Raw genomic sequence first — 26445 nt, 5'->3', positions numbered from 1 at the left:
GATAGAACAAGGGGTTGTCTAATTGGAGCATAGCCTCTGTTCTGTAAAGTGTGGTATCCCAGAGGACGATCCCTCCGCCTTTATCGGCCGGTTTTATAAGAAAAGACGGGATGTTTTGTAAGGTAGTCAAAGCAGTGCGTTCAAAGTTACTAAGATTGTCTTTGTGATTGTTTTTATTTTAAGAAGATGTTTCGTTTTTTCTGGAATCTTATTTTCAAAAGCTAGAATAGCTGGGCTGACCATAGAGTTGGATGGGGTGAAGTTAGAGGGTGTTCTAAGTCCTGTAGTGCTCGGTTCTTTGGTAGAAATGTGACCATATTTAACAAAGTATTTAAGGCGGATTAACCGAAAGATTTTATGTAATTCCACTTGGGTATCAAAATCTTTAGCTTTAGTGGTGGGGACATAGCTTAATCCATTTTCAAGGACTTTGATTTCAGGATCGGTAAGGAGATGATTAGACAAATTGAAAATGGGAATCACCAATTCTGCGGAGGACCCCTCCAATTGCGGGTTTGCATCCGCGGTGGCCCTTGTTGCCACTGACATGATCTTTTCCCTCGTCCTCGAAAAAAAGGGGGTTGATTGTTAGTATTAGGCCCATTAGAGGATGAGGCATTGTCTGAGTCACTACTAGTCGTGGTGTTTGACGTATTGGAGAAGCTGACAAATTTGTTTCTCTGGCCGCCTGTATTTTTATTTCTGCTTTATGATTGCCTATTTTGATCATCATAGAAAGAGGCTACAAGGTAAGGATATGTAGCAGTTTCCTTATAGTTTTCAGTATCTTTTTTGTACTTCCAGATTTTCTTATCTAGAGTAAACTTTTTTAAATTTTACTATTTCTTCTTCCATTTTTGTGAGTTTCTCTTTGATGTCTTTAATAAGATTATCACTTTTCATCTTATTTTCAAGAGTTTCAATTTCCAGTTTTTGTTTAGTAGCCTCTTCCACCGAAGTATCATTGATCAAAATAAGTTAATCACGTGAGCATTTGTTACCGACTGGACTGAATTGTCCTTTGAATTTGTGATTATCTATAAATACCCAGGGAATGTTTTTTACTTGCAGACCTTCCGGTATTATACCTGCTTTCAAATAGGCCAGCATCATCTGGCCGTGAGATTGGGTGTGAATCAATATTTTCTTTTTTTGTAGTAATAGGTCAAGATCATCGCTATTCACAACTGGAGTAGCATTAGTTGGATCTGTGGCAACTATTGATGGTAAATTCATAAGTCTCTGATAATATTCGTCAAAGAATGTCAAAATATTGACACGGTCCATCTTTTTCTCAGAGTCCACGTGAGTGGTAGTCCTAACCAAACGATGAAAAGACTATAAGTAAGGCCTACCAGCCGAAGGGCTGTCCAAATATGTATTATAAAAGAGAGGCCAAATCCCAAGATTTTTTGTTATCGGAGGAACATTTCTCAAAAAGGGACGATAAACGTGTAAGGAGAAAAACATGCCGGGGTACGGCACTAGAGAAATTATTACCTCTCACTGCTACGATCCTAGACAGAGTTTGAAATGCCTATGGTCACATACGTAAAGTTTTACACAACAAAATTTACATAAGAAATCAGCAGGTGTAGAATGCCAGACGTATCAATGTACATGAGATCACATTTTTAATAGTTAGTATAAAAGGTTAAAAGGACAATTTTATACATTTATAAGATAAAAAAGAGAGATACAAGGACAACATTGTAATCCTTGTATCAGGCACAAAAAGCAAGGCTACAAAAAAACAACAAAGACAAAACACAGGAAGGGCAAATTAATACACCCTATAATCCTATAAAGTGATTGCGGAAACGCCTAACTATTAAACGTTTATTGAGATACGAGGTGTCGACAAGTTTCGGCCAATGGTAGAATTGGACATTTTCTCAGGTGTCCATACAAAAATGAGTGTAGTGGCCATCTTCAGGAAAGGTCATATCTTCACAGTAGGCCTTATATGTGCTTTAATGCTGACATCATGGATCTAAAAAAATGTATATACATATAATTACCACAAGCAGTAAAAATACATAGCTGCAAATGGAAAAAGCTGTAATTTATCCGTCAAATTTGACATTAAAAAATTCTCATTCTGGCGGTCTGTTCCACTATTAAACACACACACAATATTTTATCAAGGGCAATGTTAATACATCACTTTTGTCTAAAACAGATTTTTTCAAAAAAACAAGACATATAACTAACATAATACAATGTGACGCAAAAAGGAATACAAACTCTTACTTATTATCACAGGGTCGAGTGTGATCAATACAAGGTCAATCAATGGCTTGTAGTAATTGCAAACATGGGGGGTCCTTAGATACCGAATCTGTGGCAGAGAAGCATCTAAATGTGTTCATCCAGGTAAATACCAGAGTAAATCTACAAAGAAATTTTAACATTCCTATTAAATTGGTGCTAATTCTCATGGTAGTTAATCTTAATTGACAATAGGTAAGTCTAGAATTGAATGTATAGAACCAAGCTCAACCAGAGTTAAAATCCAAGTAGGAAACTCCTCAAAATAGGAAACTCCTCAAAATCATAAGTATTAAGCCAAAAGAGGAAGGAATAAACCATGAACCTTCATGACTTACTTGCACAGCGAGCGTGCTAGTTGTTAAACAAAGGCAGTGGTAATGCAATTCGAAACACTGCAGCGCCGGGTAGAAATGTTGGAATTAACCAGCCCAGAAGGCTCTGGTGTTTAAATTCTCCCTAAATCAAAAAAGGGCACATTTTGTAAAACCTGTCTTTTATGTTGTATAGAAAAATGGGTATCAGTAATTAAACAGTAACACCCGCAAAATGTAGAATACCTTGAAACGTTCGAAGATGCAGTAAAACAAACGTGACGCCTGTACGCCAAAGGTTGCCGGAGTCCGACTAAAGGAGCGTGGATGCTATGCTGTATGGTGAACAGAACGGCAGTTGTTGTCTAGAGCAGCCCTATCGCAGAGGACTATCAAAGAAGGTAAGGAACAGAAACAAATCTAGTCAGGCGCTGCATGTCATAACGACATGCGCCGGGCTGCAGAATCCGTAGCTCTACGCGGACGTGAGCATATTAAAAAATCACTGAGCAAAGCAGTGAGGTTTACCTCAGCGTATGATCGTGCCCAGTCGCATCGTAAATGTACGAACCCGGTGTTACTCCATGGATGGGAAATAGCACCAGGGCAGGGGTTTTTAAATACGTGAAGACATGGATCACGTGTTAAAGTCACGTGCAGGCAACAAAAGGCTGTGCTGGTCTTTAAGAAATAGTGTACAAGTTCACAACAGAATAGTGCACACGTTCAAAAAAGGAAGGGCACCAATAGCAGAAATCGATGCCTCAGCTGGAGACAGGTACAAAACTGGTATAAGCCCAGATCATTGTTTGCATAAAAAGGCAGCAAGGTTTAAATGAGCCAGGCTAACTTGAGTGGTTTGGAGTAGCCGATCTGCAAGAGGCCAATCAGAAGAAGAGTATTAAATAGTCAGAGGGGCAGATTTCATAGAGAGGCTGGTTAAAAAACAGTCCAGTTGTACCAGGGGAAAAGAAAGTTCACTAACAAATATCCATAGAAAGTCACCATACAGCAGGGAAAAAGAGAAGGACAACCAAAGGGCGCATCAGGCTGTCCTCTGGGAGATGGTGAAATTTTTTGAATAACAAACCAGTGCAACTCTGTGTATTTATGATTGGCGGCTATATAGTGAGCCACAAGAGATTTGTTCTCGGTTTTGTTTTTCAAACAAGACCTGTGCTCACATATTCTTAAACGTATGGCTTGACAGGTTTTTCAAACATATAATAAGTTACATGCGCATCTTATGCCATAGACCAGCCAATCTGAGGTGCAGTTACAGAAAGAGCGCAGGTTCCACGTTTTGCCGTTTAGTTTTACTGATTTGCAGTTGGAAGTTAAGGCACAGACTGAGCAATGACTAGATTTAAAGTGGCCCGAAACCGGTGGAACGTTCCAAAGGGTGGTTTGTGTCCTCGGACTAGGTATTTTTGGATAGGTATGAACTAGGATGTCTCTGACGTTTTTCTGTCGTTTAAAGGCGAACCTCGGTTGAGCCGGACAGAAGTCTTCAGTGGACAAAATATGCCATTGTTGTTTGATGGTTCTCCGTAGGGCATTTCTAATAGGACTGAAGGTGCTCACGCAAGTAATCCTTTCTTCTACTGTTTTAGGCTCTGGGTAAAGGCATATGGTTCTGTTGTCATATTTTGCTCTTCTATAGGCTCGGTTGATGCATTTCTTTGGATAACCACGTGTGGTAAGACGTTGTTTCAATTCTTTACCTTCATGGTTAAAATCTCCAAGTTCTGAGCAGTTTCTTCTCAGCTTCAGCAATTGACCAATAGGAAGATTTTCTCGTAAACTGAGGGGATGAAAGCTATTATATCTAAGCAGTGTATTTTTGTCCGTGGGTTTACGGTAAAGCTTAGTTTTCAAAAGACCCTCCTCAGTTTTAACGATAGATAGATCAAGGAAAGAAATGGTGGTTGAATCATACGTCATAGTGAATTTGATGTATTGATTATGATTGTTCAACCAATCTAAGAAAGAATGAAGAAGAGTGGAGTCCCCTTGCCAGACCATAAGGACATTGTCTATGTAACGAAGCCATTTGACGATATTGTTTTTAAATGGATTGGAAGGGTCATAGATAGATGTATATTCTAAATTGTCCATAAACAAATTGGCCAAGTCCGGACATTCCCTGCTGTATGGTGACTTGCTATGGATATTTGTTAGTGAACTTTCTTTTCCCCTGGTTCAACTGGATTGTTTTTTAACCAGCCTCTCTATGCAATCTGCCCCTCTGACTATTTAATACTATTCTTCTGATTGGCCTCTTGCAGATCGGCTACTCCAAACCACTCGAGTTTGCCTGGCTCATTTAAACCTTGCTGCCTTTTTGTGCAAACACTGATCTGGGCTTATACTAGTTTTGTATCTGTCTCCAGCTGAGGCATCGATTTCTGCTATTGGTGTCCTCCCATTTTTGAACGTGTGCACTATTCTGTTGTGAACTTGTACACTTTTTCTTTAAGACCAGCAGGGCCTTTTGTTACCTGCATGTGACTTTAATATATGATCCACGTCTTCACGTATTTAAAAGCCCCTGCCCGGGTGCTATTTCCCATCCATGGAGTAACACCGGGTTCGTACATCTACGATGCGACTGGGCACGATCATACGCTGAGGTAAGCGTCCCTGCTTTGCTCCGTCATTTTTTAATATGCTCGCGTCCACGTAGAGCTACGGCTTCTGCAATCCGGCGCATGTCATTATGACATGCTGTGCCTGACTAGATTTGTTTCTGTTCCTTCCCTTCTTTGATAGTCCTCTGCGATACGGCTGCTCTAGACAACAACTGCCGTTCTGTTCACCATACAGCGTAGCATCCACGATCCTTTAGTCGGACTCCGGCAACCTTTGGCGTCCGGGCGTCACGTTTGTTTTACTGCATCTTCGAACGTTTCAAGGTATTCTACATTTTGCGGGTGTTACAGTTTAATTACTGATACCCATTTTTCTATACAACATAAAAGACGAGTTTTACAAAATGTGCCCTTTTTTGATTTAGGGAGAATTTAAACACCAGAGCCTTCTGGACTGGATAAGTCCAACTTTTCTACCCGCGCCGCAGTGTTTCGAATTACATTACCACTGCCCTTGTTTAACAACTAGCACGCTCACTGTGCAAGTAAGTCATGAAGGTTCATGGTTTATTCCTTCCTCTTTTGGCTTAATAGTTATGATTTTGAGGAGTTTCTTATTTTGAGGAGCTTCCTTCTTGGATTTTAACTCTGGTTGAGCTTGGTTCTATACATTCAATACTAGACTTACCTATTGTCAATTAAGATTAACTACCATGACAATTAGCACCAATTTAATAGGAATCTTACAATTTCTTTGTAGATTTACTCCGGTATTTACCTCGATGAACACATTTAGACGCTTCTCTGCCACAGATTCGGTATCTAAGGACCCCCTGTTTGTAATTACTACAAGCCATTGATTGACCTTGTATTGATCACACTCGACCCTGTGATAATAAGTAAGAGTTTGTATTCCTTTTTGTGTCACATTGTATTATGTTAGTTATATGTCTTGTTTTTTTGAAAAAATCTGTTTTAGACAGAAGCGATGTATTAACATTGCCCTTGATAAAGTATTGTGTGTGTGTTTAATAGTGGAACAGACAGCCAGATTGAGAATTTTTTAATGTCAAATTTGACGGATAAATTACAGCTTTTTCCATTTGCAGCTATGTATTTTTACTGCTTGTGGTAATTATATGTATATACATTTTTTTAGATCCATGATGTCAGCATTAAAGCACCTATAAGGCCTACTGTGAAGAAATGACCTGTCCTGAAGATGGCCACTACACTCATTTTTGTACGGACACTTGAGAAAATGTCCAATTCTACCACTGGCCGAAACATGTCGACACCTCGTATCTCAATAAACGTCTAATAGTTAGGCGTTTCCGCAATCACTTTATAGGATTATAGGGTGTATTAATTTGCCCTTCCTGTGTTTTGTCTTTGTTGTTTTTTTGTAGCCTTGCCTTATGTGCCTGATACAAGGATTACAATGTTGTCCTTGTATCTCTTTTTTTTATCTAATAAATGTATAAAATTGTCCACTTAAACTTTTCTACTAACTATTAAAACTTTGATCTCATGTACATTGATACGTCTGGCATTCTACACTTGCTGATTTCTTATGTCAATTTTGGTGTGTAAAACTTTACGTATGTGACTTTAGTCATTTCAAACTCTCTCTAGGATCGTAGCAGTGAGGGGTAATCATTTCTCTAGTGCCGTACCCCAGCACGTTTTTCTCCTTACACGTTTATCATCCCTTTTTGAGAAATGTTCCCCTGATAACAAAAAATCTTGGGTTTTGGCCTCTCTTTCATAATACTATCAATAAATGACAGGGTTGCTAAGATCATAAGCATAAAAAAACACTGAAAGTTCAGGCCCCTACAGTTTCACCCTTCCTTCCATCCTTCCCTCATTCTTCTCCCCCTCTTTTCAGCAACAGTGTTTGGAAGCATCTTTTGTGATTTTGCGTGAACACTAAACAAATTAAATAACCATGTAATATGGTTGTCTTAAATTGAAAGATGTCTGTTTTAGATGGTGCTAAATTGTGTGGCATCATAGTGCTAAGCTATATGATTAATTAATTTGTGGAGGGGAAGTCTTCATTTTGTTGGAAAAGTGTACTGATTCCTAATATCCAAGATGTGCACAGAGTAAACGCTGACTGTAGGTAGTATTGGCTGCAAGTCAGTAAAGAAGTCTTAATTTATATGGTATCTAGTAAATTAACAGGTGGCATGGTATCTGATGATGTAATACTTACCGAACAGCCGCAGCTTAACGCTGCCACTAACAAAATGTGAGACCCATTGTATTCTCAGCATAGAAGACGGAAGAGCGCTTGACATATAGATGTCGTCTTTAGACAGCGCCTTTCTCCCACCCACTGATTTGAAAGGTCGGGGGTCGCAAATAAATAATTGGTCCAAAGTTTGACGATATGGGGACAGAGGGTGTAAACATATGTGTGCTAATTTGGGGCGCTAAGTAACACGAGATTCTTGCAAGGATGTTTATTTCAAATGCCTGAAGTAGTGATTTCCTGGTCATTGTGGTAGCACCTGTCGATACCTACCAATCAGGCCTTGCTTCCTCCCATTGCCGGTGATGATTGGCGGCAAATGAGCTTTATCATTCGGGACCAATGAGAGGATGATGCTGCCGAATTATTTTTTTTTTTAACTTTATTTGTGGGTTTTTCAACAAATTAACAAACAAACTGTGCACCAGCTGCTGATAACAAGAGCATGCGTGGCGTGATATTGGCTCTGAGATGTAAAGGAGAGCATTTTACAAGGATATGTCTTTTTGGTTCTGAAATCAGTATTTTGGTGGCCACCTAAAAAACCATGGGGTGCTTCCTATTACCACTGAGTGGGTCTAAGTAACAAAAACATTGCTGTAAATAAGTGCAAATTAAGAGCACTTGTAATGCAACATTACCATTTCCTAAAATTCTGTTTGAGAAAACATTTCATGTGACACGAAATGCTACTAAAGCATGGAACAAGTGTGTGCTAAATAACAACTGCTACTGAGATCCGGTAATTAGTGATGTATTCACGCATTCCACCTTAACAAATGACAAACACATCCGAGCACACATCTCTGATGGAGACAAGGCATTGCTATTTTTGATGCACGTAGAAATGTGCATAATAACAATTTGCGTGTCTTTACAAATTCCTTGTGCCTGTAAGCTCTGTTATAGTAGCTTTAGCACCATTCATATCACTTCCCCCACACACATATCCCTCCATCCTACTCCACCAATACAACACCATCCTCACACAGTCACTTGACGAAATTGAACCCCGCAAATTACAAAAAACACACAACCACCACCACAAACCATGGATCAAAAGGTCCCTCCTACCTATCAAGCAGGAAGCCAGACGCCTAGAAAGAGCCTGGTAAAATAACCCATGACCCTCAACCAGGACACACCTCAGACACTGCTGCAACACATATATAATAAGCAATGCAGAAGCCACCCATTGTTTCCAAGCACTCCAATCCACCACCATCCATACTCAGAAACTATTCAACATCATCAAATCCCTCTCTAAACCACCATCCACACCTTCTGCACGCCCCTCAAGCATGCAACTCCCTCATGAACTACTTAAACTCCAAAATACACATCATCAGGACAGCCCTCCCCTTAGCTCTTCTACTTACACCCCTCACACCAAAACATTCCAACAGTTGGGACACCTTCCACCCTATTGACAACAACACACTCATTATCCTCACTGCCAAAATAAAACCTGCATTCTTCCTAGATGATGCATGCCCACCTCAAGATGTATCCAATTGCATGAGCACTCTAGCTCCCCACTGGCTCTACATAATCAACTACTGTCTCTCACATGGTACTATACCCAGTGCAATCAATATGGGACAAATCTCACCTCTCCTCAAAAAACCATCTTGCAACCGCATGCGCCCTGAAAACTACTGCCCCATTATGTCATGATATATTATACAGCCTAAGTAAGTCAGGATCTCTTTCCCCTACAATGAACATGGAACACAATAAAACAGCTTTTTATATTTACAATCTAGATTCTTTTTAAGGAGGCCTCCAACCCGTCTCGCACCGAACCTCCACAATCACCCTGTGGCCCAGTAGACTAGGAACCAGGCCGGTGTGTTATCAATGAATATTTTATTAATTTATGATTGAATTGGAAAATAGAATAAACAGTTAGAACATCCACCAAGGTGTAGCAACACAAATTTCAGAGTCCTTTTTGGTCCAGCTGCACTCTGACACAATTCAAGCATGTATAGCACAACGATTGACTTTACTTATTTCAATGCGACTATCAAAACAGTTCACAACACCATGCAAATTAATGCAACCCACAGGAAAGTGCATGTGCACATAAAAGATTCTTGAGTCCCAGAAACCCTCACCCCCCTCAGACCTCCACTAGGCTTGTTAGCTTTGAATGGAAGGCAGTGGCAAGATATGGGAACACAAGGTTAACATCAGATTTTGAGTAGGGCTTTCAGAAACAATATGGGGAGTCAGCAATGAATGGGACAATTTGTTTTTCTTCACCAGGAAAAATGGGGTTTTAACTAGTTAGAACATCTGCTATGGGACAGCACAAACAGTACTTTGTGCTGATTATACTTAGATGACAATTAGGGCTTTAGAACATACTAGCCAGCACACAAGAGGAACATTGATTTTAGAATATGCAACACATGGGCAAATGGAAAGGGAATACAATTGGAAATTTGTTATCACAATAGAGTAGTGGAAAAGGAATAGAATAGGAACAAAGATTGTTAAGTGGTTAAGCTCAATTTCAACAGAAAAGAAAATGCAAATGACATTCATTTTAATTAAGGCTGCAAATGACAGGCAAGCTCTAGGCAATAGGGAACTCACAACAGGAAAATCGGATTTAATGAAATTAATAGAGGCAAATAACAGGTAGGCTCTGGACAAAGGGATAACTTACACATAGGAAAATAGGTTTGTGGGCTAAATGACAGATAAATAACAGGTAGGCTCTTGGAAAAGTAGCAGCTTACAATGGTAAAACCATTTCCTAGGTTAGGATGATCCAGATAGAAATTCGTTTTTGTAGGACACAATTTAAATACACTGACAAATTCGGTTTTCAGCTCACAAAGAAATGACTTCTTTGGGGAACACAAGCAACTGGGAAGAAATAGTTGGTTTTGAATTCTTACTTTCCCAATCCTGTGAAAGAAATGAAGAAATGTATTGATTTACTGAGAAAAATATATAAGGTTCTACACAAGCAACTGGAGATTCTTCAATGGGAAATGACTGAATTTCACAAGCAAACAAATGATTTTTAATCTATGGCTGGAGATGTCTATACTTACAGGAAAGGGTTTGATCGACATGAGGTGGGCATCAGCGCATCACTGCTGGGACAATCAAGGGGTCAGTCAAGGATTCTCTCTGTCCTCACAAAGATGTCCCAATCCAGCTACTTCAGCTCCTGGCTCCACTTCATGATTTAGGCCTCACTCTGTTAGTATGGTTCCAGATATTGTCAGCTTCACACCCTGAGATTTGTTAGGGAGAGTCCTAATTTGAGGCACAGTGACTTATTTATAAAGCAATTGACATTACGGATGTGTCATAGTCCTTGTAGAATAAATTGGGCAGTGTTCAAGGGTTCCCACCCATCTGTGGGCTGATCAGCCCAAGAGAATGTGGGAGTGTTTTGGGAAGCCAAGGGAGGAGACCCCATACATCATAAAACTTGGACAGGGGGCTGGGTCTGCTTTTTGCCAATGGAAGTCTCACTGTATGACAAATGCCCTTTCTCTTTATATTTGGACACATATGACAACATTTTTTAATACTACATTGGTGAATCACATTAACTTTGTCAGGTGTCTGTGCAACCTACTGGTGCGAAGCTACAGTATTTTCTCATTTACTCCTTTACTCATTTACTCCTGAACTATATCATTGGAAAATATGGCACTTGGTGGGCAAAATATGGATCAATTTTACATATTTCCTCACATTTGTATGGTTCTCACATTCAGACAGAGAGCCACATCAAGTTTGTCTTCATAACTTTTCATATGTTGGTGTCACCAAAATTGTTTTTTGGTTCACCAGAAGCGGCTCTCTGACAGCTTTTCTGAAATCTGATCATGAATATTGCCAAAGTTATCGCATAAACAGAATATCTTCCATTTGTACAATGGTAGTGAAACTACTCCTTAATCCTGGCCCCCAACCTTGGAATGGATCTGTTACTGGCTGTGACGTCAAGAGGGGTTCCTGTGTTTAGATTAGCCCAATGTTTCAAGGGCTAAAGGCCCGTTTTATTGCAGCCTAAGTGATTTGAGTCATAAAAGCTTGGGAGCAGGGCAATTCCTTATCTCTCCCCTGCACGAAAATGATCTCTACCAGCCTTTGGTTTGTATTTTTAACAGAATGGCATTGTGTACGAAGGGGTAATCCGACTTCCATTGCCATGACAACAGGGATTGAAATCTAGTTTCACACTAGAGGACCCACATCAGGGAAACAAAACCAGAACCCAAGATTTGGGCCTGCCTCTGCTGAAAGCATTTTACTTTTTAACACTTGAAAGTGCACACAATCTGAACATGTAAACACTTGCAAAATTAGTTTCCTACAAACAGTGGCTACAGAAGGGCAACATAATTATATATTTTGAGACTTTTGCTGTACATCTAAATGCTTAAAGTGTTCATTTAAAGGCATAATTGCAATGTCACTGGGTGAAGTGTCAGCCATGAAACCTTCATTCTGCTGTAATTCACATCTCCTTGTAGATTCTGTGAATTATGGTTTTCTCTGTGATGGCCTCCAGATGGACAGAACCCCAATTCATGTATTACAACTCTTGCACACATTTTGAGGAGCATATATTTAACTGAAAGGGAAAAACTAATATTATATGAAATTATTTCTGTCACAGTAACAGGCTCCATTCTCCTGCGCAGGCTTGCACAGAATCTTGGCAGTTTCATTTAACATTCTGGATACTGGTGTTTCGGACAACATGACTTCAGCTCTCCAAGACTTGTTTGCAAATGTGGCCTTATGTCTTTCCCTTATGTAAGGCAATTAACATTTTTAGGCATCCTCATGTTTTGATGCTTAATTTCACTCATTTTCACTAGGGAATTGCAGGGCCTTATTTTCATGTTAATTGAAGGCAGGCCTTTCATTCTGGGGAGCCCTCATACTGACTCTGGCCTTTAAGCATGGCATTCAGGGCTATTTCACCCCACAATTACTATCCTACCATACCTCACCAGAATCATGGAACGGTTTTTAACTTCCCAATTGCAGTAACACCTCACCACAAACAACCTACTCAACCCCTTCCAATCTGGCCTTCGGCTAGGAAACAATACTGAGCCTGCTGATCTTCACTTCCTCAATTACTTCTACCCACAGCATCACAGACAAAGGACACACAGCACTGCCTGAACTCCTCGCCCTCTCAGCAGCCTTTGACACAATCGACCACACCATTATACCAGACATCCAAGCCCACAGGATGAATCTCTCTGGCATCAAATTCGACCGGTTCACCTCCTTTCTCACTGACAAGACACACCTTGTCTCCATGCCCCCTTGTCGATCTGACCCCACCACTGTCAAGTATGAGGTCATGCAAGGCTCCTCCCTATCTCCACTCCTCTTCAATCTACATGTTGAATCCCTAGGACAGCCCGTAAGCAAACACTGGGTACATATACAATAATATTCAGTTGGTGAAAAAATATACTTACAAATGTCATCCCAATCACAACTCAACACCCGCAAAACCTGTATCTCCACAATCACCACCTGGATGGCCAACCACTTCCTCAAACTTAACCCTTCCAAAACAGAATTCCTCCACATCTGTCCCAAACAACAAACCCAACCTCACCCCTGCATCCAAGAACTTTCCATGGAGAACCCACTCATATCCCTCTCCACACCTGTCGAATCCCTTGGCTTCACCATCGACCCCAACCATTCCTTCACACACCAGATAGCTGCTGTCACCAAAACATGCAATCTAGAACTATACCTCCTACATAAAATAAGACAAATCCTTCCTCCCGATTAATTCCATACTGCAGTTCAAGCACTGGTTCTCTTACCTGGACTATGGAAATGCTCTCCTCACTGGACTCCTCAGCAACACTCTTGCCCAGCTGCAAGTCATACGAAACAGAGCATGCCAGACTTACCCTCCACCGACCCAAGCATTCACACATCACCACCGCTCAAGCCCAGCTCCACTGGCTTCCCATACCCCATAACATTTGCTTCAGAGGACTCTCCATTGTATTCAAAGCCATCCACATTAAAATGTCATCTTACCCTCATGACAAACTACCAAACAAACAACAGACAAGCAAGCCACATCCCACTAAACTGATAATAAAGTAGTATTTTGCCATATTCCTTGTGTATTTTCGGCTATTTGGGCCTGACATCATTTATTTGGTAATCCCATTTAGCACAAGATCAAATACCCATGTGTGATTTCTAAAGCACATTGGTACCTGTTTTACAAACCTGACACTACAAAGCCCAAATCATGAGTGACACTCAATACCCTGCAATAATGTTTAATTCTACAACAATTGACTATAGCCAATATAATAGTATGTATGTGTGTGTGTGTTTGTGTGTATACACATATTCAGTAAAAAGACATTGTTGAAGGGACGTTATAGTTCCAAGTAAAACCGAAAAACCCTTGTAATGGTAAGCTAAGCAACCATAACTCGCGCCACCACCATACAATGCTAAGACTAACACCCAGGACATCAAAGATGACATCAGAAATCTCATTGATGACATCACTGATAAGATCAAATGTCTGGCTCCCACTTTTTTCGTTTACTGACATATTTAGGCCAGTAACAGTCAGGAACTAAAAATTCATATACTCATAATTCATATTCAAGTACTATATTTGTTATACTTCAAATATGTTCTTACAGTAATTCGCTTGGGGATCACTCACATCTTATGAAACATATACAAAGGGGAAAAAACAGATTTGGAAAACAGCAATGCTTTATGTGTATAAAGATAATCAGTAAGGTTATCAACACTTTCTTATAGTATTGCCTTTTTTGTATTACTTTACTTTCCTGGATATGCTCTTATTTGTATACATTGTATGCACACTACTCTCCTTAGGGTCCAGTCACATTATATGATTTTTATACATAGCGAAGTAGTAGCTTTGAAGCAGAGCAATCATTTCTGTGTATAAAGTTAATCAGTTGGGGTATGAAGATTGGCTGGCAATACTGTTGTTTACTTCATTTTCCATGTATATGCTCATATTTGTATGTGTTGTTGCTATTTGTGTTTTGTTTCGAATAATGTAGTAAATGGGTTTTATTAGCTATGGGTTTTATTAGCTAGTTATTAAAGGTTGCACAGTAGACAAAACTATAATAAAAATAATTTATCATTTTACTATGCAACATGGTAAGATTAATACTAGTGTACATCCATCATGTATGTTACACACAATGCCTATGTTTCTACATGAGTGCTTACTATACTGGAAATAACCTTACAATAGAATGGTATTCGTATCAATGCATTACTTAATGCACTACCTACCTCATGATATGTATTCCAATAATCCTTCACACTTTTTTATCAGCATTACTATAAGAATCCCTTGTACAGACTTTTCATGAAAAGTAAATGCACATGTGATGTCATCAGTGATGTCATCAATGACATTTGTGATGTCATCTTTGATGTCCTGGGTGTTAGGCTTAGCAGTGCACGGTGGTGGCGTGAGTTATGGTTGCTTAGCTTACCAGAACTTTCGAATTTCAAGGGTTTTTCAGTTTTACTTGGAACTATAACGTCCCTTTAACAACGTTTTTTTTTTCACTGAATTTCATAGGTTTTTAGTATGGAAACTTCACCATAACGACCTTTTAACAACATTTTTTTACTGAATTTCATAGGATTTTGGTAGCTCAACCTAACCACAAACCCCCTTTAACAAAGTTTTCTCACTGAATATAGATATAGATAATATAAATGTGATAAATATTTACTAGGATTCCCTTAGCTTACGTACATATAAAATAGAAAATACTGAACCCCCTGCACCCGCTAGTGATTTTGATGTCTTAGGACCATGCGCATGTCCGCAGACAGACGCGGAGACTATCAACCCTATCCAAAAACTCAGGGGGTACCTTACATTATTGTATCATACAAAAAAAACACTGAACATGTTCAAAAAGCAGCACATACATACCTTACATTTAATAATACATAAGAAGTGGAAACTGTATATTTAAGACACCAACCATCCACTGAAATAGTGTTTGCAATATAATGGAATATACCCCAAAAAAATATATGCCTTCAACAGAATTACCTCCCAGAAAATGCACAGCAAAAAGCAAGAGCAGACCTACACAGCAGTAAAACCATTTCTCTATATAAGCCAATTAATAACCATTACTTTATGTGTACTTAACACATTTTTTTAACAGACCAGACAGACAATAAATATAATATACAAAGAGAGACATTAGAAGATCCTCTGAAATGAAAGGAACTAAACATGGATATGTTGAAAAATTTCAATTTTCTAAAACAGTTTTTTGAGGACCACATTAAAAAAACATTAACTATCACTGTGCCATATGTACCTGCTCCCCCTCTCCATGTCCCAGCAAACTATCCACAAACCCTCCCCAGCAAGAAAAAAGTTACAATGAGACTTCCATCCCTTCCTCCTCTCCCATACATCATGTCCAAACCCCTAATTCCCCTGTATTTCATTGCAGTTTCTGCTTCCCCCTCTCTTTCGTAATTTTTATACTGTTATACAATAATACAATTTTAAGTGTATTCTTAGTATATGCCTGTGTCTTATTTTTTGTTAAAAAGGCACTTAGGGTGTCTGCAGACAGCGCGGGTGTCTGTTATGTCCCCAAATTAACCAAAATGGAGGTGTCCCAAGGACACTATACTGTCCGTACTGTTCGTAATTGTAATGGGAGTGTTCTTAGAATACACAAGATGTCTGCCTGTCCGCAATTAACCAAAATAGGGGTGTCCTAAGGACAATATACCTGTTCGCACTGTTCGTAATTCAAATGGCGGTGTCCTTAGAACACACAAGATGTCTGCCTGTCCGCACTTAACCAAAATGGGGGTGTCCTAAGAACACCCCCCCTGTTCGTAATGTCTGCAAACAGACTGAATATATCCGTAGAACACATATCCCGTCCGCCTGTCCCCAAAGTTTTGAGGCACATTTATTTTATTACGGGACTTCAGCACTGTTTGTAGAACACCCGTGCACATGCGCATCACACACTTAGGTCCTACGAACATCGCGCCTGTCTGCAACTGTCCGGCGCATGTGTGTAGCACTTTCAATTAGTTCAGGGACACAAACACTCTCCATAGAACACCCACGCGCATGTTCAGAACCACCCCTATGCATTTGGTGTCCTGCGGACAGCCGTCCCATTCGCGGAAGTGTCCGCGAGGTCATCATGTGACCGCACCCACGCTGAGCTTGAGTCCTTATTTGCAGACACTGTCCGGCTCCCCAGACATTTAAAAAGTGATTTTTTAAGCAATCCAAGGTATTTTAAAGTAAAAGGTCACAATTGCACATATCCCAGACAATGTCCCTGCCAATCTACATACTGTTTGCAACTTTTTTGAGCCCTTTCTTGATGTTCGATGTGTCTGCGGACAGCGAGGGTGTCTGCGAAGTGCGCACCTGCACCTCTATAAAAGGCCACACCCCAGAGCTCATCCTCATTCTGCTTTTGGATTTCCAAGATTTACAACAGGACAATTGTACAGTTTTCTGTTCTTCCTTCCTGGTTCCTAGTTATTAACCTTCCAGATGGCATCCCAAATTGCTTCTGCGCTACTGCCTCGGCATCAGCACACTCACCCCCTCCACCAACACCACATCCCCAAGAGTATGCAGAGGGAACAGGCATGAGGATGCAGAGGAGATGGATGAAGAGGATGAAGAGGACGACGTAGTGGAAGTCCCTACTACTAGCACCCATCGTGAGTCTTGAGTGTGGCGGGTATTTACCACCATTGATGGAAAGGCAAAAGCTCTTGTGAAGAAGGTGATCTGCGCTGAGTGCAAGCCTGGTTGGAATAGCTTTGGTACTACATCAATGAAGCAACACCTAAAGTCGTTCCTCTGTGGGGCTATTTGTAAGATTGTACCTTGTGATAAACGTAGTAGGTTGAGTTCCTCTGCAGCACCCTCTGTTTCCGCTCCTGTCACCTCAAAATACACTCCTGTGGGACAGTCCATCCCTCAAGCTGCCTCGCAGGCCATTCATGATGCTGTTGACCCTTACCTTTCCGAGGTCACAATATTGTGCATGTACTGCGACGGAGTACTCTGCAGGGGGTAGAACCTTCGCAGTGCTTTCGAGACTGCGGTCAAGGAGCATGAGAAGGTCTGAGATATACCTCAAAAGGCCCACCCTACATCTTCCTCTCTCAACCTGCCCTTTCTTATCCCAGTGGTTGGTGTCACTTCCTTATAATCCTTTCCCCTCCTTTCCTTGTGTGTTGTGTTTAAAAAAAAACAAATAAATATATAAAACAACAAAACCCCTCCAAAAAAAGGCTCTTTTCAGAACCGCCTTTCACAGTTTAAAAATAGAAGTGACAAATAAATAGTGAAGGTCCCTGTGCATTTTGTAGAAGTCCACGGACAGTCCGCAGATATTTATTTTTTGGGGGTGTTGCCCTATCAGAACCATTGCACTTTTCTAAGGGAGGAAGTGGTGGCTCTCAAAAGAGCCTTTTTGTGGGGATTTTTTGTGTTTCACAAATTTCAAATGGTCAACACCTACTGCAAAATGGATTGTTGTAATTCAAAAAAGGTTGCAATGCATTTTATATATTTCGCAGAAAAATCTGATTGCCGGCATAAGTAAGATGTACTCCATCTCTGCGAAAAAATGTGTGTTCTACAAAACATAATGTTTTCATTATGAAAAGAGTACATACCAACATCTCTCAAAAAGGCACAAACAGCCTTGTTAACATTGCGCCTTGCTTTCTCCATTTGTGGACCAAATGAAAAAGAACACAGCCAAATTTGTCTCTGCGCAATACGGGAAAAAATTACTCTGGAGTTTGGATACATGTCCATGACTTTCCCAAGTACTTCTTTCATTGCAAATTGCAAAGAGATTCCAGAAACATGTCCTGAACTGTTCCCTCTACAATGAATAATAATAATGTCTGGATGACGCTTTGTCACCAAAGAAGCACAGAGAGGTACCAAATCCAGCCACTTCATTCCATGCACTCCATGAGAGTGCACTTCCACTTGAGAGAATCCAAGATGTGTAGCCACTCCACAGCGATCTGCATGCACCTCCAACCAATGTATCCATGAATCTCCCAAAATCCAAACAATCTGCTTTCTGAAACACACAGCCATAAAATCGTAACAATCTGCTTTCTGAAACACACAGCCTTAGCTAACTGCTCTTCTCTCAGGAACAAGACCTACTGACAAACTCTCTGCTTACACAATACACCCAGTAAACCCTATTAACCAATCCCTTGCTCTGCTCAGTCTCATTTGCATGCCTCTGAAACCAAAAATCCCTGTATGTAATACGCGTTTTCCGCAGACAAACGTGGTGTCCGCGGGCAAATCGAAAAATCTGAACGTGGTGAATGGAAATTTAAATAGTGTGCCCCACCTTTGAGGTTAGCTCTGAAAAGAGCTGTTTTTTGGCAGATGCTTCAGAAACACATTTATCTTGATTTTTTTCTTTTTTTCATATTTACCTCCAAAAATCTTCACATTAGCTTCTCCAAGCAACCCTTATGTTCCAAAACACCATGGTATTTCACATAAAAGATAAAGAAATGCCATCTTCTTTAAAATAAGCAACATTACCAGGATCAATGTTCTCATTATTACAAAAGAACATACCAGCTCTAAGCATGAAAGCAAACATGCCTCGGTTGATTGCACTCATAGCAATATTTTGCTGAGGACAAAAAACTAAACTATTGTCCCATATTGCCCTAGGTACTAAACCAGGAAAAATAACCTTGGCATTTGGAAGTATTTTCATTACTGCCTGGACCAAGTGCTCCAAATCTGCCAACAAAGTAGGGGCACTGACATAGCCCAAATGCAAAACACCACAGTGCAAAACAACTACATGTGGACTGTTCACCCTGCCCATATCTCCAAAAACGTGTACAATTCCCTGCACATTGAAACCAGGCACAGTGCTCCACACCACCTCCACTCCTTTAACCTCATAATTGTTTGCCACATTCCTGCATTTAGCATACTGCTCCAAACCATGCACAAACATATCTCCAACCATCAACACCCTGACTTTCTCCACCTCTGCCATCTTCACTACACACAGCCTCTTTCAACACAAACCACAACCTCAACAGTCCTCTTTCCATGCTGGATTTGCTGAGAAACCCCGGATGTGGCACGCCCTATTCGTGGACAGCCGCGGTGACCGCAGAGTGCGTAACACTGGGGCAGCCCTCTACCCTTTCACTTCACTCTCTGCACCATTTCCTCATTGGCTACTGTTAAGCAGTCACACAATCATCCACCAATCACATCCAAGAACTCTGCATCTAACTCTATCATCACAGATCAGCACTTTAGATGTACTATTGATCACAGGAGGATAGCTCAGCGGCAGCATGCTCGACTTGGAAACAAGACAACACGGAGCAACCCGGGTTCGATCCCTGGGTCCGCGCTTAGAAACCTCTGGGTATTAAGCGTGTTATAAATAACCTATCATTTCATATCATATATCATATCACCCTCAGTACAATTGGGCTGTGACTGCAAAGGACCTGCAGCAACAACTACTATAAAACTCCTCAACATTTCTACTTGCAGATTCATGCACATCCACATGCATGAACACAGGCAACAGGTATGAATATTTTCTACAGAGTACATGTACAGCTCTTCTAGGAATACAATACATCCCGGGAGGATAGCTCAGCGGCAACGTGCGCACCTTGGAAGAAAGACGTCATGAAGCAACACAGGTTCGATCCCCGGGTCCGCACTTAGAAACCTTTGGGTGTTTAAGCGCATGATATATACGTAACTAAAACAAAATAATTGTGCAACTAAAAAGCGAACAATTCCTGTAACAGCACCTCGAAGCCTGCCGGCTCTGGGAGTGCTTTAAAAATGTAAAATAAAATAAATAGAAATATAAACAGAGTAACTGCCACTTACCCTGTATAAACTGTAAAAATTAACTTACTGTCATTTCTCCCAAATGCTATGATTTATCCTGCATGTCTCCCATATATAGGTACAGGTATGCTGCTATCCTAACCATCTTGTCTTGTTCATCCTTAGCTTTAGGAGCCATGTATAGTTCACTCAGGGCCACATGTAAGGGACCCTGATCCCTCCATTTATCTGACCCTGTTTCAATGACCTGTTGCGTGATGGCCTGCAACCAGACCATGCGGTCCTGGTGAGTCCACTCCCCTCTCACAAATAACTTATGTAAGAAGTGCTCTCTGGCTATTTTCATGTCTACTAAGGTCGTCATTCTAGAGATTGGTCTCTGTCCTGACTTACAGAAATTAGTATTTTATTTTTGCAAAACAGACATTTTTCTTAGAGCGTTCCTTTGAGGAGTGCTTTACAGCGTAACACAGTGTGGTGATCCGACCGGATATGTGTATCTGGTCAGCTGGCACACTGTATTAATCTGCACAAATGGTAAATCTAACCCAGAATATCCCGGCTCGAGCCTCCAATTTGTAAGAGGATTCAATTCAACACTACAGCTAAGTCAATGCCTAGTCTGGGATACTGAATGGAAACCCTTATTGATATATCTTTACGTCCAGTTCATGCGTTCTGGATGACTACCCCTATATAACACCCCTCTCTTGGAATTCCCCTGACCCCACTGAGCCAAGAAGTAGTTCTGTTTTGCAAGTTTAAAGGGTTTATTTGATAATTTAAACAATAGATATATATATATCACACTTTATAATAAATTAATAATTGAATATCACACTTAATCTGAGCAGTAATCAATAATGGATAGTCTGGCGCTAGCACAGTTGTGAATAGGAACAGAAGAATAAGGTGGTAGAGAATGCTTTATATAAATTCAGATGGATGCAATGTTGAATAAAATTGCAATACAGAAAATACTCAATATGATTTCAACAAAACAATGTAATCACTTTTCTCTGGCAATCCACTCCCCCCTTTATGCAATGCAAGGAAATGGAAGGAAAGCACACAGTTCTCAGAAATGCAATCAAATGTAATTCAGTTCACCCCAGCAAGCTTAGACTACAGAAGTTTGAAACACAGGCCCAAAATGCTTTTATATGTGCTGGCAATGAAGTGGTGAGTGGTTCCAGGCTTGTTGGAAAGGTAAGATTCTAAGCTGTCAGAGGAAAGTTAAACCAAGTTCCTAGCACAAACGGTTCCAGAGTTATGAACGATTTTGTGAAGGTTGTTTTTCGGATTTGAAATTTTAAAAGTTCAAAGCGACAGGTTACAGCTTGCAGATAAAAAATGACAGGTGACAGCTTTTAGGCAGTTCTGATTAGATTAAAATAGATTGAATTATATTATTTTAACTAAGAGATTGGTTCTGCACAGTTCTGCTAGGTACTCACAATATATTTTTGAATTAGGCCTCGCCACGGATCTGGTCAGGTTTTGGACTGGACTCCTGTCTGGTCTGGGTCTCTTCACAGTGATCTGGGTCAGCTCTCTGGTTCTGCTAACAGCGGTCTGGGTCAGCTCTGCGCTGCTGGTCTAGCCTCTCTGGATTCTGGATACTGCTCTGCTTTCTAGGTACTGCTACAGGTTCTGGAGATTGATGGATTTGAAGTATGGATCTCTGGATGTTGTATGGTCCGGCAGCATGCTCCGCAGCAAATGGAATCGAATGTCCCTATCTGTCCTGACTGTCTGCTTTTATGTGTTTTGAAAGTGGGTGTGTGTGCAGCATCACTAGCCAGCCCCTCTTTCAACTTGTCATTGGCCCAATTCTCCCCTCTCCCATGATTGGGGAAGGAACTGTGAGTCAGAGTGATGGTGTAGGTTTTATGGGTCAGAGGATCCTCCCCTGGTCAGTTTGCCCACAAATCTATATTTTGATTCAAAATGCACATTTCTCAAATACATAGTGGTTTGTCATTGCATGTACATATTACCTATCACATGAGGTAGTCTCTGTCCCAAATCTGCTCTTCCTAGGAGCATGGGTTCAAAAATGGCAACATATTTCACTTTTTAGTCAGGTTTCCAATATTGGATTTTTCCCTGCATTTACACAGATGTGCCCATGGTGTGTGGGCATTAGGTGGTGCAGTGTCAGATTTTTAACATACATACATTTAGAGTAATATCCTCTTTTCCGCTAAAACCCCCCTGAACATACCACCGGGTCCTACTACGTCTTCAAATGTGCACAGAAAAATCACAAGAATAATGATATCACTTATAAAATTTTCGCAAATCCGCTCTATGAATGATCCATCTTTTTAGATTTATGTTCTGGCCCCAAAGGGGTGTGGTTTCCCCCAGCACAAGGTTGAATTTCTGGTTTTTCCAGTTCTGCCAAGCCAGCTTGCTCTCACAGGCAGTGCTCCTCCCCTTTCCTTCCATGAGGAAGCCACTTTTATGACCCCCATAATAAAACAGATCCTGCAGATCCCAGGTAATTCAATCAGAGAAGTGTCATATCCCTTTTGGTGGGAACAACAAAAGGCAGCTAGGCCTGGGAACACAGCTGTTGTGCAAGTCTCAACTCCTGTCGGGGGTAGCTGGTGGGCAGAATTCAGTTTCATTAAGCCAGGTTTCAGATAAAATGTCACTTTTTGTTCCCCAGTTTAAGTCAAGACAATTTTCACATATGCAGCTAGAATGCTGATTCTAAGTTCAAAACTATGACATTTTAACAGTGACAGACTATGTGGCAGTCACAAGTCTGTCCCTCAGTTTATTTACACATTTCGATTTTTGGTCATTTTAAATCCAGTTTCAGTTTAAGCCGCTGCAGACCTGCAGAGCTCAGCCAGTCTTGTTATAAACCTTCAAGTCACTTCAGAATATAACTTTACATTGTATCCACCTCTTAGTAAGTCTTTCTTTGGCCTGCTTTGGGTTCATTTATTCAGTTTTACACAAATGTCTGGTGTTGTTTTAAAGCGCCGGCTTTCTGATAGTGGTGAGTACTGGTAATGCAACCATTTTTGGGATTTAAGAAATGAATTCCCCACAGTTCTAGGTTGCTTTTGGCAATCAGCATTGCCATTCCCGATGGTTTCAGGCTACTGTGTGGGTAGTCCAATGGTGGTTTTAGGCAGTGCCCTTCTGTGCCCATAACATCGGCAAAAATGGGTGGCAGCCTATTCTTCATGCATTTCCCTGGGCATTTTCTGGGAAGCTCTGGCCATCATGATGTTTTCAATGCCAGTACTGCACAGTTTTTGTGGTAGGGCTCGGATGCATGGGTAAAAACATCCCACAAACAAGAAATCTGAAATGACAAATTGTAGATCCTCAAGGAGGTTTTTGAGGTCCTTAAATATGCAGGACTGTTTTGGTTCTGATAAAAGTGACTTGTCCAGCCATATTGATGCTGTTTTGGAGCCTGGTTATCGTTGAGCCGACACAGACTGATCAATAGAGGGGTGGTAGTTATAGCCTCACAGTCACCAAAAGCTGACGTTCTGAGGAAAATGTTTGCTGCATCGTCAATCCAAATAGACTCTGTTCCAAGCTCCTCATTACCCAGATATTTCTGGCAAGTGTCCTAAACAATGGGACTGTTGTAGGGCTTAATTACAAGTGTAACAGCAATGGTGATTGTTATTCCATGGATTCTTTGTGTCTGGTTGATCAACAGAATGGGGTTTCCTCTATCCCCTCCACCACCTTTATTATAGGGCTAAATGGTGGTACTGGGACTGATCAAAGGGAGGTCCTATCCACCACAAGTTCTTTGGTATATAGTGTTCTTAAAGGCACTAATGGTCTTGGCTTTAAGTCTTTTGTCCCGGATGTAAGATTATGTAAAGACAATATTGAATTACTTTTAGATACAATAATATTTATTAGCCACTGGATCACTAAAACGGAGTGTGGATTAGTGTTGTTTGTGGGGGATCTGAATGCATCTTGTGCTAATGAGAAAAGACTTGGGACTTATCCTGAATGTCTGCCCTCTTAAGAACATGAACAATAAATGTTATCATGGAATTAGTTGATTAGCATGTTTTTTCAGGTCTTAGCCTCCAGATGCTGAATGGAGTAGTGGATGGGGATATGTCCAGACAGTGTACTTGGCATATGTGTTCCTCGAAATCTGTCTTTGAGTATGTGGAACAAGTAAAGAGCAACAAACTTCCAACATCGACTGTCCATTGTTATACCTCTCAGAATGTTGTGTTGATAGGTCAATACTCCAGCCAACTGCTCAAAATGGGAATTGATTTTTAAATTGTTAAATCAGATCTCTTGATTCCATCATACCCATGAACAACTTGGAAAATACTGAAGCCCATTTGGGAAGGAACTTAGAAGTGGGTTCTGTTAGACTTGGCTTGACTATTACTGCCATGGTGCAAGGGAGAATGGTGGTGTTGGATACAACAGACAGAGAAGCCAGTAGAGCCTTACAAGAGTGCTACTGGTTAACTGGATTTCTTCCAGTCAATCATCTCAATCATTCATGATTGACCAAGATGCTCACGTGGAATACACGGGGCTACAGTCATTATTGTCTGGTAAGGCAGGCCATAAACTACTGCATAATTATGTTTGTTCTTTACTACCGGAAACGTGGCTCTCCTAAGATATTGAAATCCATGGGTATACACTGTTCCAGTCCCATGCCATTAAAGGCCCCATTGGATTGGCTGAAGGGTGGCCTGGTAATTGGGATGGCCGCAGCCTTTCCTGCCATCAGAGTTAAAGTGATCGGAGTTAATCCTAACGTCCTGGTGGTAGAACCCTGGCGGATGGATGAAAGTGAGGGGTGGTGGAAGCCTTTAATGTTTATGTGCCCCCAGGTGGTGTCTTGACACTGGAAATACTTGATATAATTGGTCTCACTATAGCATATTGTATGACAGAGGGGGAACTACGTGTATTAATTGGAGGTGATCTCAATACCCAATGCTTAGAGATGGAAGAGAGGGTAAAGTCTTCTCATGTGTGCGCAGACGGCATTGTGCGCAGAAAATATCCCAACAAACAGGGGACATAATAGTTGGTCTTTATGGTGGAATGGGGACTGAAAATGTTGAACGGCCAAACTCAGGGAGGCATTACGGGGGCATCTACATGGAAAGGACCACAGGGTGAAGCTGCTCTAGTTTAATTGCTTATCAGTGGGGATGAGGTGGGTTACATACAAGATCTAAGTGCTAGCATTACGGTGTATAGTGATCATGCTATCGTGTCTATAACCACGGCTACCGAGCAAGCCATAGCTAAAATTAAAAGAAATTGGCAAAATCGTATTACCTGGATGGACAAAAACATTAGGGTCATCAAAATACATGGCCTACTTAACGTCCGAGTTATTTAGGGATGTGACCTAGCAGTTCCGGCTGGACTCCCCCTTTTGGGTTGGGACAAGCCTGATTTGCATATGGTCTTTCCCCTTCTGTAATGGCTTGGCAGGTGAAGAACGATGGTCTGGAGGGTGCCCAGAGCAATGCCAGTGGTTAAAATTCATTCTAAACCTTCCAGCCATCACCTCTTTGTTTTTGCTTTGTCACCCCGAGTGGGACGGGTATGCCCAGACGTGGGTCCCGTGCCTGCTGGGCCTAGAGACCCAAGCTACTCCTCACTGATGAGCCCAACAAGGCCGAAACATGTTTGGGGACGCTTCTGGTCTCATGCAGAAGGGATGTGGCCTAGCAGTTCGGGCTGGACTGCCCCTTTTGGGGCGGCACCAAGCCTGATTTGCATATGGTCTTTCCCCTTCTGTAATGGCTTGGCTGCTTAGAACGATGGTCTGGAGGGTGCGCAGAGCAACGCCAGTGGTTAGGATTCATTCTAAACCTTCCAGCCATCACCTCTTTGTTTTAACTTAACGTCCGAGTCATTTAGGCTTGATATGGAGGCCACGGCACAGGACATCGTTGCTTGGTATATGCATTTAATAAAAGATGCCATCCCATTAGATAATGTATATATATATATATATATATATGTACAAAGAGGGAATGAAAAATAACAGATGCTAGGATCCTGTGATAA

The sequence above is a fragment of the Ambystoma mexicanum genome, chromosome 5p (genome assembly GCF_040938575.1).
Source record: "Ambystoma mexicanum isolate Mex_15411 chromosome 5p, UKY_AmexF1_1, whole genome shotgun sequence".
NCBI lineage: Eukaryota > Metazoa > Chordata > Amphibia > Caudata > Ambystomatidae > Ambystoma > Ambystoma mexicanum.
This window is presented reverse-complemented; position numbering follows the sequence as displayed.